This window comes from Saccoglossus kowalevskii, chromosome 22, assembly GCF_978046115.1.
Source record: "Saccoglossus kowalevskii chromosome 22, keSacKowa6.1, whole genome shotgun sequence".
Taxonomy (NCBI): Eukaryota; Metazoa; Hemichordata; class Enteropneusta; family Harrimaniidae; genus Saccoglossus; species Saccoglossus kowalevskii.
This window is the reverse complement of record NC_140662.1, coordinates 26,530,723-26,544,232: the sequence shown is the minus strand read 5'-3', so window position 1 is coordinate 26,544,232 and position 13,510 is coordinate 26,530,723. Positions and strand designations below refer to the sequence as shown.

Here is a 13,510-nt window from a genome sequence, read left to right as displayed (position 1 = left end):
GATTTTATACAGGCACGACAGCAGTTGGTTGGTGTGTCACCTTTTAACGACTCCTGGATGCACGTCATCACGCCAGAAACCGTATCGCAATATGTTCTCTGGGGTTGCGTGCAACGAATGCGTTATCGTGTAACAGCACGCTGTGAGCTAACTTCAGGGAAATTTGACTAACAGCTTTTAAAGTAAGTGTACTGTTATGTACATCAAACAGTGGCACTGTTCCCCTGGCGTAGAATTTGCATACAGAAGCCTGGTATTATTTTTTTAGCAAACTTCACGTGTAATTCTATTGGCGAATTGATACACTAGATAGGTTTTGCTACGAATATCTCGACATCACGCTTCGGCATCACGCATGTTCTATTTGATGCGGTAGCTATGGACGCTTAAGCTTAGATGTGTTTAGGTTGTTGTGTTCTCAACAAGCGCCACGCACAAAAGCATGTACACGAGTCATGTCCACTCACTCTGTACACGACTCTATTGACTGGTGTTCACATCAGTATTCAGCTCAAGTTCAAGTTAGACAATGACACAAAAGGGCAAGGTCTCGTGGGTTCCAGTGACGTAAGAATGAATACTACAATTCGAATGACTTCCAATTAAACCTACCTTCTTGTAAACTCGTTATCGTCAGATTCCGAGCGAAACAACCGACCACCAGATCTACGGTAGCCACTCGACAAGAACATGGGAACTTTACTCCGCTTGCCACACAAATGGAAAGTTGACTGACAGCAGTGTTAGTGAGCATGCGCAGTAAAGCAGAAACCATACAAGCTGGCATGTAAGTACTAGTACACAACAGTATAACATATCGCACATAAGAACAAAACAACCCCGGTAAAATAACGAAGCAAATTATTTCTGTTCAACGTCCACATCGTTTTACTGCTCAGAATTGGCGCGATTTGTTTTCAGTTATTCAAGTCACGTATGTGGAAGACTAGTTTAACTGTGACACATTCTTCCGTAATCACCACCTACAGCGCGTGGGCTTGATCCCGCGCTATCGGAGACTGCGGGTGTGGGAATTTAACTGGCGGATGAGATTAGCTAACGAAATATGCTGGCTTGAGACACACTTGTTTTTAAACCACAGCATTGTGAAGTTAATCAATTAGATTCGGACTTTTAAACAACGCAAAACGGCACATATCATGGATTTCTAAAACCGGAATATGTTTAGTTAAAACAAACGTGCTCTTCTGGGCACCAACGCAATATCCGTTCCCAGCTTCCTGTCTAAGATCCTCGCCACGTCAGACATATACATGTGATCTCAATGGACGATCCCAGGCACCAGTGACTCTATATGAAACATATTTTAGTGCAATAAATTATTGCATTATCATGGTTTTAATAAATGTCGAGGTATTTTTATTTCTCAGCGGAGTATATCGGACGCCCAGTTGTCGCATTCGCATGGGCATATATCTCGCCGTGACAGTAATCAATTATTTACGTCACGGTGATTTACTGCGCCAATAATTGAACCGGCCGATTGTTGCCATTGTTTCACTTATTTTTGTAGAAATATGTTTTCATTAAATTCGACTTCATTCTATATTCTGTATTTAGAAGTTTGATTTTGGGGGATTTTGAATTTATCTTCAGAGTCCAAAGTAATATTTGTTGTTCCGCATGAGTGTGTAATAAACAACACATATACCTGGTCAATTCTTGTATAACTATTGACATGCTATTGGCTTGACATATTACCCCCGCCTTGTCTTATTTCATTTTGACTCAGTATTTACACGAAAATACTGTAAAAAACGCAGCTAATGTCGTTTATTCAAATGTATCATCCACTCAGGCACCCTATACGCTTGGTCGACAGACGTATGCAACGGAAGCCACAGTAACTGGCAGGAGATCAGCCTGCTTCGGGAGCTCCGTTATTCAAGCCGATCGAATCCCTAGAAATTGAAACAAGAGTAGGCAGGACAACTGCAGCACAGAGTTCTCGAGTGTGTCGACGTCTATATATACAACGGTTATTGACATAACCCAGCCAGTTCATTATCGTAGATTATCACTGGTACCTAAGAGGGTCAAGTGAACCGACTAAGGGATGAACCATTATTTCTGTGGGGGTGAAAAGCTGATCTGACAGGATAAATTGTGAATGAATCAATCATCTGTCAAATGAATGGTACAACCCAAACGTACTGAAACCGAAAACTTTTCCTATAAGCGTCGTTTTTTTTTTCAGTTTTCAGATCCGAAAAACAAAACGTAAAAAATGGACCGAGAATACCGCAAATAACGAACAACTTTCTGTACTGAGTTCAGGTCAAGGGTTATTTTGATTTGATACTATATCATGGAAGTGTTTGTATATTTGAAAGGAAGCTGTGTTGTATAGATTAAACGAAAGTACAATTGCGTTTCAAATTAAATTGATGCAAATGGTCATGTCGCGTCCATCCAATTATTGTTACAGTCCGTCCAAGGACGCGATATGCATCATGGGAAAGAACACCCGGGTCACACTGGTACTCGCAAATGTTTTCGGATGATTTCGCACACGACTTAAAAAAGTAATGGAAATGCGATGAATTTTTTGCAAAAAAAGAGAACTTTGTCTGATTTTGGAGATCATTCTGATTAAATTGCACCAAAGTCCAAACATTGATACTGGGTGACATGTAAACGACAGTCATTTATAAACACGAGGCCGTGGCGTATGATTTATTATGGTAATTGCTACGTTCAAGCGGCGCTGCTCGTGTCAGACCAATAAATCTAAAGAAACAAAATGGCGGTCGTTGTCGTAATCACCATCAATCATTATATTAATTTACTTACCGGCATCCGTTTTTTTACGACCGTCCGCATGTCTGTGGAAGAAACATTGTTTTGAACGTTTTCCTGTTTTAATAACGTTCACTAATATTTTAACTCTGTAAAACCAGAGCAGATGAACCACAGTTCTAATAAAAGTTCGACAAAAATAGAGGCGTGCATTAGTTCTGCACGTTTTGAACTTATAACCACACGCATGATGTAGTACCAGTAAACTAGTTCATGACGTCATACGCTGTTGTGTTGCACTTATTCACAGTGATAGAGGCCGGTGACTGTGACTTATTCTAGTTTTTTTCTTCTGTTGAAATATGAAATCATTCAGATTTTAGATTCGGGAAGGTGATAGTAACTAATCTTATCAGAAACGTAATGCGTGTACAAGGTAAATACATTTTAGTGTGGGTTGTCACATATGTTTCAGTATGTTCGCAGTGTACTTTTACGGCTGATACATGAGTGAAGCTACAAATATGCGCATGTGCAGTTGTGACCTCTCCACATGTTTTGGACAAATCACATGACCCCAAAGCAAAGCCTGTCAGAGCCTAATTAGCATACACATCTGCGTAGTCTGCCATATGTGTAACAATTATCAACTTTTCTAATTTGGGGCCAAGCTGGGAGCAGACGATGCGTAATATTGAACATGACATGCGCATAAGATCAAGCTCTTTTCAAATCAAACTTGTTCTTACGAAGGCCTTGAGCTACAATATTACCAAGAGTAGTTGTCGGCTAGAACTAATGAATGATCCTTCACAGTGTGGTGTCATGCGAGTTGATAGAAGTCAAACGTCTGAACAGATGTTTATATTCGTAATTCAGTCACTAAAGTGATTGAAACGATGTAGTTAATCACAGTGTATAAACCATCCCGTTTCAACAAAGCAATTTGTAATTTTGTAGTTACCATCGGTCGAATCACTCGCCGTGCTGTAAAGTCAAGTTCTAGATCAGGGACATGACTGGTATGAACTACGTACCTCAAAATAGCATTCACACTTTTCAAACACGTGACACATCACTCCTAAACAAATCAATACGATAAATGAGTAATAATGACACTGTTCCATAATTAAAAACAGTGATAAATTAAAAATAGATACTTTGACCTTACTTGCCCCATTTTGAGGGTACTGGGGGGGGTATTAGAATCTAGCCAATCATACCCACAATGCAACTGACATATATGGACAAACACAGGTACAGGGATTGTATTGTTTACATATCTAACTTAATTTTCAGAGCCTGCTCCTGCAGTTAATTTATAATTGCCAACTCAAAATGTCATCATTTTATTGGGTCAGGGGATAGTATATTAAATTTTGGTTGCAACTTCAACCAGCAATAGCAATGTTGTAAACACACAATTCCGTACTGTTCATTTCCGTACAACCCACCAACCAACTTTAATTAACCGAGTAATAATAGCATTTATCGAGATTAAGTACCACACTCTCGCATCACGTCGCGCATGTGTATCACTATTTCTAATTGGCATACGGGCATCCATTTGTGTTGCATGCCATCCTTTCGGGTATTGTTTTCCATCTCACCTGTTTTAAATGAAACACATCTTGATTAAATTAAAGTTTTCGCTTGAGTCACGCGTGCTCGGCATCCATGATTGGAGTGTGGTACAGGGACTATCGCGGGATGTAAGCGAGACAATATGAAAATGCAGCACACGTGAAAGTTAGGGGAAAGTACGATGGGTGAGTACATCGACGTGGCCACGTGACCGGCGACGCATTAATCATATTGTTTTGATAACAAATTATAATAATTCAACCGTATATCTAGACAATGTGATCAGGACAAGTACGAATATTCAACAAAACAAATGTATTTGACATTCCCAGGTTTCGAACTGTTCGTCATAGCCCTATAAGACATCGACTTTCAACAGTTCCCAATGTTCGCTGGTCGCAGATGTGGTACTATACATGCGAAGTGCCGCAACAGGGACCTTAATTACGCACGCCTTCAGTATGCTAAAGCGCATGGCCCATAATGCAATGTGGCAATGACTTCCGCCCTTGAGACGGACAAGATCAGACCACACGTCACGCCTTCCTTGAACATAAACGAGAACCGTTTGTACGATGCTATCTACATTATAATGCATGGTGTGTGGTATGGTATCCCACAATTACATTTTGAATGCTGTCAGTCATCTAACTGCGCGCACAATGTCAATCATATGAAGTATATTACATCGTGGTTTTTGACTGGACTTTTATTATTTTGCTGTGTATCCCACACTTAGAACTATATATCTGTACTAAGGCAAGAACAGCCACCCCTGGTGTTGAGCATTGCCATGGCGATGTGATCTAATGACAGTTCGTTAGATACGGGAAACATGTATGTTCGTTCCAGCATGGACGTACTAGAGATGTCCACAGAAAGAACTATCCCCATACACCAGGGATTTCAGTAGTTTCGATATTCTCTTGAGCGGGAAGTTGACACTACCGTAAAATGTTGATTTTTCGGTACGTGTTGATTGAGACTATGTTGTTTTTGCCGCATTTACTTGTCCTGATTGAACAACAAAGTCAAAGTCCCCTGTTAGTCTCGTCACATACTCGAGCCTCTCTAGCTGATGAAAAAACTGACTGGTTAAGATAGCTAGGTTTTACATTGGACGGATCAGTTTGTAAGCAAAACACCCCAAAAGTCTTTAGTTCTAGCTAAAATAAAGTATTTTACAGTAGTTTTGGGTGAAGTAAAAGAAGAAGTGGGTACGTAACTGAAGGCACAGTGTTCATAAATAAGTTTAACCTTTGTCACCTTTCACAAAATAACCACCAAAATGCTATTCCATTTTTTTTCAAAAATGTTGATCAATATCTGTGACTGATTAGTAATTGGCGTAAATTTAACCAAGAAATTGTAGAAAAACACCTAAAAATGGGCAAAATGTTGTTCCACATTATGGCGTTCAAAGAGTTCAACATATAGAACGATACACAACACTATCATTCATCTGTGACATGACAATTATGTCCATTCTTTGAAATCTGCTGTCCTGATTTGCGATAATTATAGTCTCCTACTCGTCTGAATGAAAATTATTTTTCCAATGATGACGCAGACGCATCAGACCAAAACAACAATGGTTACCAAGGCAACGTGTTCACCAGACATGGTTCCGTCGACGCTCGCGATACTCCAGTGGGGAATCCGATCCCTTTTCACTGATTCCCTCGATGATATCGTGAACTTTTGCCATACAGTTTGCGAGAGTTCATACGGGTTGTTACCCCGAGTTTTGCACCAGAGCAAAAGATTCCCGGAAGTGATGTCATACTCTAACTAACTCAATTTTAAGTGAAAACATTTGTTTTTAAGGAGTTCTCTATTCAAAAATTGTGGTTGGATGTAGGATGCGAGTGAATTTACATGATGACTGCGTTGTGTAAAAATAATTGAGGAAAATGTGATTAAACAAAACTGTCATCATGCAATACGTGAGTGAAATATTTGCAAACAACCATATTCCTTCTGACCCAAAAATGTCAAATGGGTAACACTTAATTTGACATATAATCCTTCAAAAGGGCATTCAAAGATGACAAGGTGAGCTAGAGTAAATACTAGTTACATAACAGACTCTACTAAATTATGTCCGAAATTTTGAAATCTGAAAAATCGGCACATCGCCCAAAAAAGTTGGCACAATTTGAAGAGGGAAATGAGGCGTAACAAACAAACAAACAAACAAGAGTCCGGACAATTGTGCAGGGCATCAGGATATTTTTCTAAACAATAATTTATTTCACATGAATTGTATACCGGTTGCAAACTTTAATGTAATGCACGAAATCATACTGAAGTCTCTCGTGTTGGTCGAATTTAAAATGTTCTTTTTTCGACCACGGGAAACAACCAACGGAATGTTAGTGATGATATTTTCGTCGAAATTGCGTTCATTCCAAAATATGAACACTACTATATGCATTGCAAAAAAATTCATGTACTATAATTTGAATGTAAATAATTAGTGCAGAGTAAAGAAATTTCGTCACTGTTTCCACCAGGGTTTCACCGCGCTTTCCCAAGCGCATGAACGCCCCTTAGACTTCCACGGCCGCGGTTGGTTGAAAAGCGCCCTCAGAATGTAGACTTTTTTATTAATCAGTGTTGTATATCCACGCAAAAGTATTGATTGACTCGACCACTTTAAGAACGTTTCTGGCCGAGAAATTAGTAAGTTCTATTCGTTAAACGTACTTACAATTTAACTTCAAAATATTATACTAGTATACGTGCGCTGTGGTGACTGAAACACAGCGCCCCCAATCTTAACTAAGACCTATGTCATTCCAGTGAACGGTAGTGCTAAACACAATGAACAGCGAATTGGAAATTACACCGAAACAAAGTCTGGATAAGGGATTGGTTATAAAATGTTTTTGTTTTGTTTTCTTTTAAAGATCGGAACTTTGTCCGTGTTTACAATAAAACCAATCGATAAATCAATAAAACCAATCGGTAAATCGAACATGTACCAGACGTTAAGTGTTTAGTGTTGTTGTTAAAGCGGGTTTATGTTCTAATTTGCCAGGCACGAGATGAGCCGACATGTAAATTTGACCCGATCACGAAATATAATCACTTATATGGTTACACCTACACATCAGTGAATGTGAAACGTAAAACCAAACACGGTGAACTCGGAGCGCAGGTCACAGGTGCACTGGATTTTTAACAGTTTGGAACTGCATATCTATAGTTAAGTTATTTTTAGAACGTGTCGATAGAATATACCATGAACAGAGAATATGGATTCTTCTGAAAATCAAATTTCACATATTTGTCGGTATTAGTATTTGGAATCACAGTTGTTTAAATAATATTATTATACTGTAGTGTTTATGTGTGATCGTTAACGACTTTGGAGAAGAAGAGATCACGCATTAGAATCCACGTGGTTGTGGTATACTAGTCGTAGACGGCGAATCACGCCAAGTCTCTGTACGGTATGACAGTATAACGTTACTTGTAAGTATTAAGCAGCCTGTTTAGATGGAAACTAAAGACGCTTACATACTCTGTGAACACCTGTCGCAAAGGGCCTTGCAAGGGGCCTTCCCATGGAACAACGCTATTTATGTTTGGCTAGGAAGGAAAGTTGGGACATGTTTTGAGTTGTTATCCAATCCCTTTACGTGTTGTACTTTAAGTATGTGTTAGAAGCATGGTCTAATAACCTCCCGTACATGTAAAGCGATAGCACAGCTGTGGATGTCACGACTAAATCATGTTTGTTATCTTCAACCAAGTTTATGAGATGCCAATTGCACCTCATATGTTCGGTTGCGATGAGCGATATGAACTTCACTTTTGGTGTCAATCTGAAACCTGTTCAAGTTGCAGTGACGGTTCGGTTCGATTTGACTTGTACATAGCTTTAGCACGGAATATACGTAAAATAACACAAATTCGCTGTCAGACTTATTCGGGTTGCAATACGTGTGATCGATGTACTATGCAAGGATTATCAAATGTGTACCATTCACTGATGAATAATTTCAATCAAGATTTGACATGTTACAACAGCGTTCTAATGCATATAACCGAACTGACATTATCGGTGAGTCGAAATTATATGTGAAAAAACCTGATTTGGATGTACTTTGGATGCTCTTTGGTCTTATTCGCAATGCTGAACACAGTGACTCATTGGTCGACATATTGAACACAACGCGCAGTAGGCGAACATCAACTGGGTTAACTATATACATCGCCAGGTGCAATCACGACCACGGTAATTAGTACACATCGAGGACACGCTTGTAGACGGCACTGAGAGTACAGCGCTTGTACTACTCTACTCATGTGGACGTATACGCCATCTTGCACCTGGGCGGAATCACACACATAAATATTACATTCAACCAAAGGCGTATTTCTCATAGCGATTCGGATATTGTCATGGCCAATATCAGATTATTTTCTTTACAAATTAAAAAGAACGTAACCTCCACGTACCTGCCTTAGTGTTTGCCTGCAGACTGTTCTGTGTATTTCAGCAAATGCGTCAGCCTAGGATGCCTGGAGAAATCTTTTACACAGTTCGATATCCTAATGGAAACAAAGGGAAACAAGAATCAAGATCTGCCACTTACTTATAAGCTGGGAATTGAGCTGACAAAGGGGTTGTACGCAGGATATGTACACTGCCATTCACCTAAATCACGATGGGGGCAGACATAGCGAATTTGAGTACAGTTCCACGCTTCGACAATACGGATAATGACGTGCTACAGTGCAAACTGAGAAAAGAACGAAAACGCGAAAATGAAACCTAATACGTTGTCCCAGGTGGTATCGACTGCAAAACACTCATTACACAGCGGCCTTGTCTGACAAAATGCCCCACTATAAATGTTTCAATTCTCAAGTATTTCTAAACAGACGCCCTCTCTTCATACAGAACGATTTTCGACTTGTTCAAATAAAAATGTCGAAAAGAACAAATTGAGTAGCGCTTGTTAGGTGTATTATAGAGTAGAGGTAGCCTAGCGCTCTCTGCATACTTCCTGAGCGCTTTCAAAAGTGAGTGTTTGACAATGGTTCTAAATTAGAGAGTTTACAAGCCATTTACAGAATACAATAGCTCCGAGATGCGGATTCAACTTTGCCACGTTTGAAACCAGTTAACATCTCCTCAACTGCCAGTCGTAGTGAAGACCCCACATGGAGTTGTCACGGACGAAGAGTACATATTTCACGAGTCTCAGGACAATGATACATGTTTACTCCACAAAGAAGCTAAACTTCGACAACTTTCAAAATCATTCTGATGGTGATTTGTATTCCAAATCCAAGTGACACCCAAGGTTTGTTGGTTTCAACTCAATTTTTCTTACGAGTACGTCACCGAACCATCCATTTTATTCAGCCTTGTTCGCAGTAAAATAGTTCTCCAAATAACTATTTATTTGCACCACTTTTTGAAAGATATATATTTGATGTGGAATTTGCACGCAATCCTGAAAGTGTGTTGTCACTCAGTATTTATTTCAGTGTGTATACGTATACCAACTGAACCACAGTACCACAACAACTGTGACTGAACCAACTTCGACGGAGCTTCCCTACTAGTTGGTGACGTAATCGAACATGCACACCACAAGGATCCCATTGATATATTGCCCTCAACTGGGTCACTTGTGAATGAATAAGTTGGACCAGTTCTTAACATGCACACATGGTTCACATTTGGGTATCCATTGGGTCAGCCAATAATGAACACTTAACCCCCGGCTCACGATTTTACATATAGCAGTCGCTCCTTATTTCAACTATACTTTATCGGGCGGCCAAAAAAGTCACACACAATACGCAACGCCTTATACGTAATTGAATGATTTATCTTAATCCTGCATTATTTAGTTAGGCTTTATTGATCTTGTAATTTACAGTATTACGACAACTAGGTATGCATAACTGGGTCACAACCTGAAATATTTGACATTCGTAACTGTTACAGAGACTGTGTACTGCTTGAGATCATATTTCATGCAGTTATACAACAAACCGCAATATCTACGTCAATCTACTGGCGTGGTGATCTTATGTCAGTCCAAGGCAGTACTGGTCTGTAAAAAAAGACACTCCATGTCAGTCCAAGGCAGTACTGGTCTGCAAAAAAGACACTCCGTGTCAGTCCAGGGCAGTACTGGTCTGTAATGGAGACACTCCACGTCAAACCGGGGCAGTACTGGTATGTAAAAAAGACACTCCATGTCAGTCTAGTGCAGTACTGGTCTGTAAAAAAAACTCCGTGTCAGTCCAGGGCAGTACTGGTCTGTAATGGAGACACTCCACGTCAAACCGGGGCAGTACTGGTATGTAAAAAAGACACTCCATGTCAGTCCAGTGCAGAACTGGCCTGTAAAAAAGACAGTCCAAAACAGTACTGGTCTGTAAAAAAGGCACTCCATGTCAGTCCAGTGCAGTACTGGTCTGGTTTGTAAAAAAGACACTCCGTGTCAGTCCTGGGTAGTACTGGTCTGTAATGGAGACACTTCACGTCAAACCGGGCAGTACTGGTCTGTTAAAAGGACACTGTATGTCAGTCCAGGGCAATACTGGTCTGTAAAAAAGACACTCCATGTCAGTCTAGTGCAGTACTGATCTGGTTGTAAAAAAAGACACTCCGTGTCAGTCCAGGGCAGTACTGGTCCATAATGGAGACACTCCATGTCAGTCCAGTGTAGTACTGGTCTATAATGAACACACTGCATGTCAGTTCAGTGTAGTACTGGTCTATAATGAACACACTGCATGTCAGTCCAGAGTAGTACTGATCTATATTAATGGAGACACTCCATGTCAGTCCAGAGTAGTACTGGTCTATATTAATGGAGACACTCCATTTCAGTCCAGTGTAATACTGGTCTATAATGGAGACTTTCCATGTCAGTCCAGTGTAGTACTGGTCTATAATGAACACACTGCATGTCAGTCCAGGGTAGTACTGGTCTATATTAATGGAGACACTCCATGTCAGTCCAGAGTAGTACTGGTCTATATTAATGGAGACACTCCATTTCAGTCCAGTGTAATACTGGTCTATAATGGAGACTTTCCATGTCAGTCCAGTGTAGTACTGGTCTATAATGAACACACTGCATGTCAGTCCAGGGTAGTACTGGTCTATATTAATGGATACACTCCATGCCAGTCCAGTGAAGTACTGGTCTATATTAATTGAGACACTCCATGTCAGTCCAGTGTAGTACTGGTCTATATTAATGCAGACACTCCGTGTCAGTCCAGTGTAGTACTGGTCTGTAATGGAGACACTCCATGTCAGTCCAGTGTAGTACTGGTCCATAATGGAGACACTACATGTCAGTCCAGTGTAGTACTGGTCTATAATGAACACACTGCATGTCAGTCCAGAGTAGTACTGGTCTATATTAATGGAGACACTCCATGTCAGTCCAGTGTAGAACTGGTCTATATTAATGGAGTCACTTCATGTCAGTCCAGCGTAGTACTGGTCTATAATGGAGACTCTTCATGTCAGTCCAGTGTAGTACTGGTCTATAATGAACACACTGCATGTCAGTCCAGAGTCGTACTGGTCTATATTAATGGAGACACTCCATGTCAGTCCAGTGTAGTACTGGTCTATATTAATGGAGACACTCCATGTCAGTCCAGTGTAGTACTGGTCTATAATGGAGACTCTCCATGTCAGTCCAGTGTAGTACTGGTCTATAATGAACACACTGCATGTCAGTCCAGTGTAGTACTGGTCTATATTAATGAACACACTGCATGTCAGTCCAGAGTAGTACTGGTCTATATTAATGGAGACACTCCATGTCAGTCCAGAGTATTACTGGTCTATATTAATGGAGACACTCCATGTCAGTCCAGTGTAGTACTGGTCTATAATGGAGACTCTCCATGTCAGTCCAGTGTAGTACTGGTCTATATTAATGGAGACACTCCATGTCAGTCCAGTGTAGTACTGGTCTATAATGGAGACTCTCCATGTCAGTCCAGTGTAGTACTGGTCTATATTAATGAAGACACTGCATGTCAGTCCAGGGCAGTACTGGTCTATAATGAACACACTGCATGTCAGTCCAGAGTATTACTGGTCTATATTAATGGAGACACTCCATGTCAGTCCAGTGTAGTACTGGTCTATAATGAACACACTCCATGTCAGTCCAGAGTAGTACTGGTCTATATTAATGGAGACACTCCATGTCAGTCCAGTGTAGTACTGGTCTATATTAATGGAGACACTCCATGTCAGTCCAGAGTAGTACTGGTCTATATTAATGGAGACACTGCATGTCAGTCCAGAGTAGTACTGGTCTATATTAATGGAGACACTCCATGTCAGTCCAGAGTATTACTGGTCTATATTAATGAAGACACTCCATGTCAGTCCAGTGTAGTACTGGTCTATATTAATGGAGACACTCCATGTCAGTCCAGAGTAGTACTGGTCCATATTAATGAAGACACTCCATGTCAGTCCAGTGTAGTATTGGTCTATATTAATGGAGACACTCCATGTCAGTCCAGAGTAGTACTGGTCTATATTAATGGGGACACTCCATGTCAGTCCAGTGTAGTACTGGTCTATATTAATGGAGACACTCCATGTCAGTCCAGTGTAGTACTGGTTTATAATGAACACACTGCATGTCAGTCCAGTGTAGTACTGGTCTATAATGAACACACTGCATGTCAGTCCAGAGTAGTACTGGTCTATATTAATGGAGACACTCCATGTCAGTCCAGAGTAGTACTGGTCTATATTAATGGAGACACTCCATGTCAGTCCAGTGTAGTACTGGTCTATAATGGAGACTCTCCATGTCAGTCCAGTGTAGTACTGGTCTATAATGAACACACTCCATGTCAGTCCAGAGTAGTACTGGTCTATATTAATGGAGACACTACATGTCAGTCCAGTGTAGTACTGGTCTATAATGAACACACTGCATGTCAGTCCAGAGTAGTACTGGTCTATATTAATGGAGACACTCCATGTCAGTCCAGTGTAGAACTGGTCTATATTAATGGAGTCACTTCATGTCAGTCCAGCGTAGTACTGGTCTATAATGGAGACTCTTCATGTCAGTCCAGTGTAGTACTGGTCTATAATGAACACACTGCATGTCAGTCCAGAGTCGTACTGGTCTATATT

The 13,510-nt window shown here is 40.4% G+C and overlaps 1 protein-coding gene across 9 annotated transcripts in view; it reads right to left on the bottom strand.

Annotated features, from left to right (window-relative positions):
• LOC100368443 (homeobox protein Mohawk-like) overlaps positions 1 to 13,510 on the bottom strand; it is a 99,631-nt gene that overhangs the window by 46,547 nt on the left and 39,574 nt on the right. For 8 of the 9 annotated variants that reach the window (XM_085495578.1, XM_085495582.1, XM_085495581.1 and 5 more), the window contains one exon: positions 8,815 to 8,907. The gene's annotated coding sequence lies outside the window, so the exon portion shown is untranslated. Of the gene's footprint in view, positions 1 to 3,797; positions 3,819 to 8,814; positions 8,908 to 13,510 lie in introns of those variants that run through there. The other variant, XM_085495586.1, reaches the window with a different exon arrangement.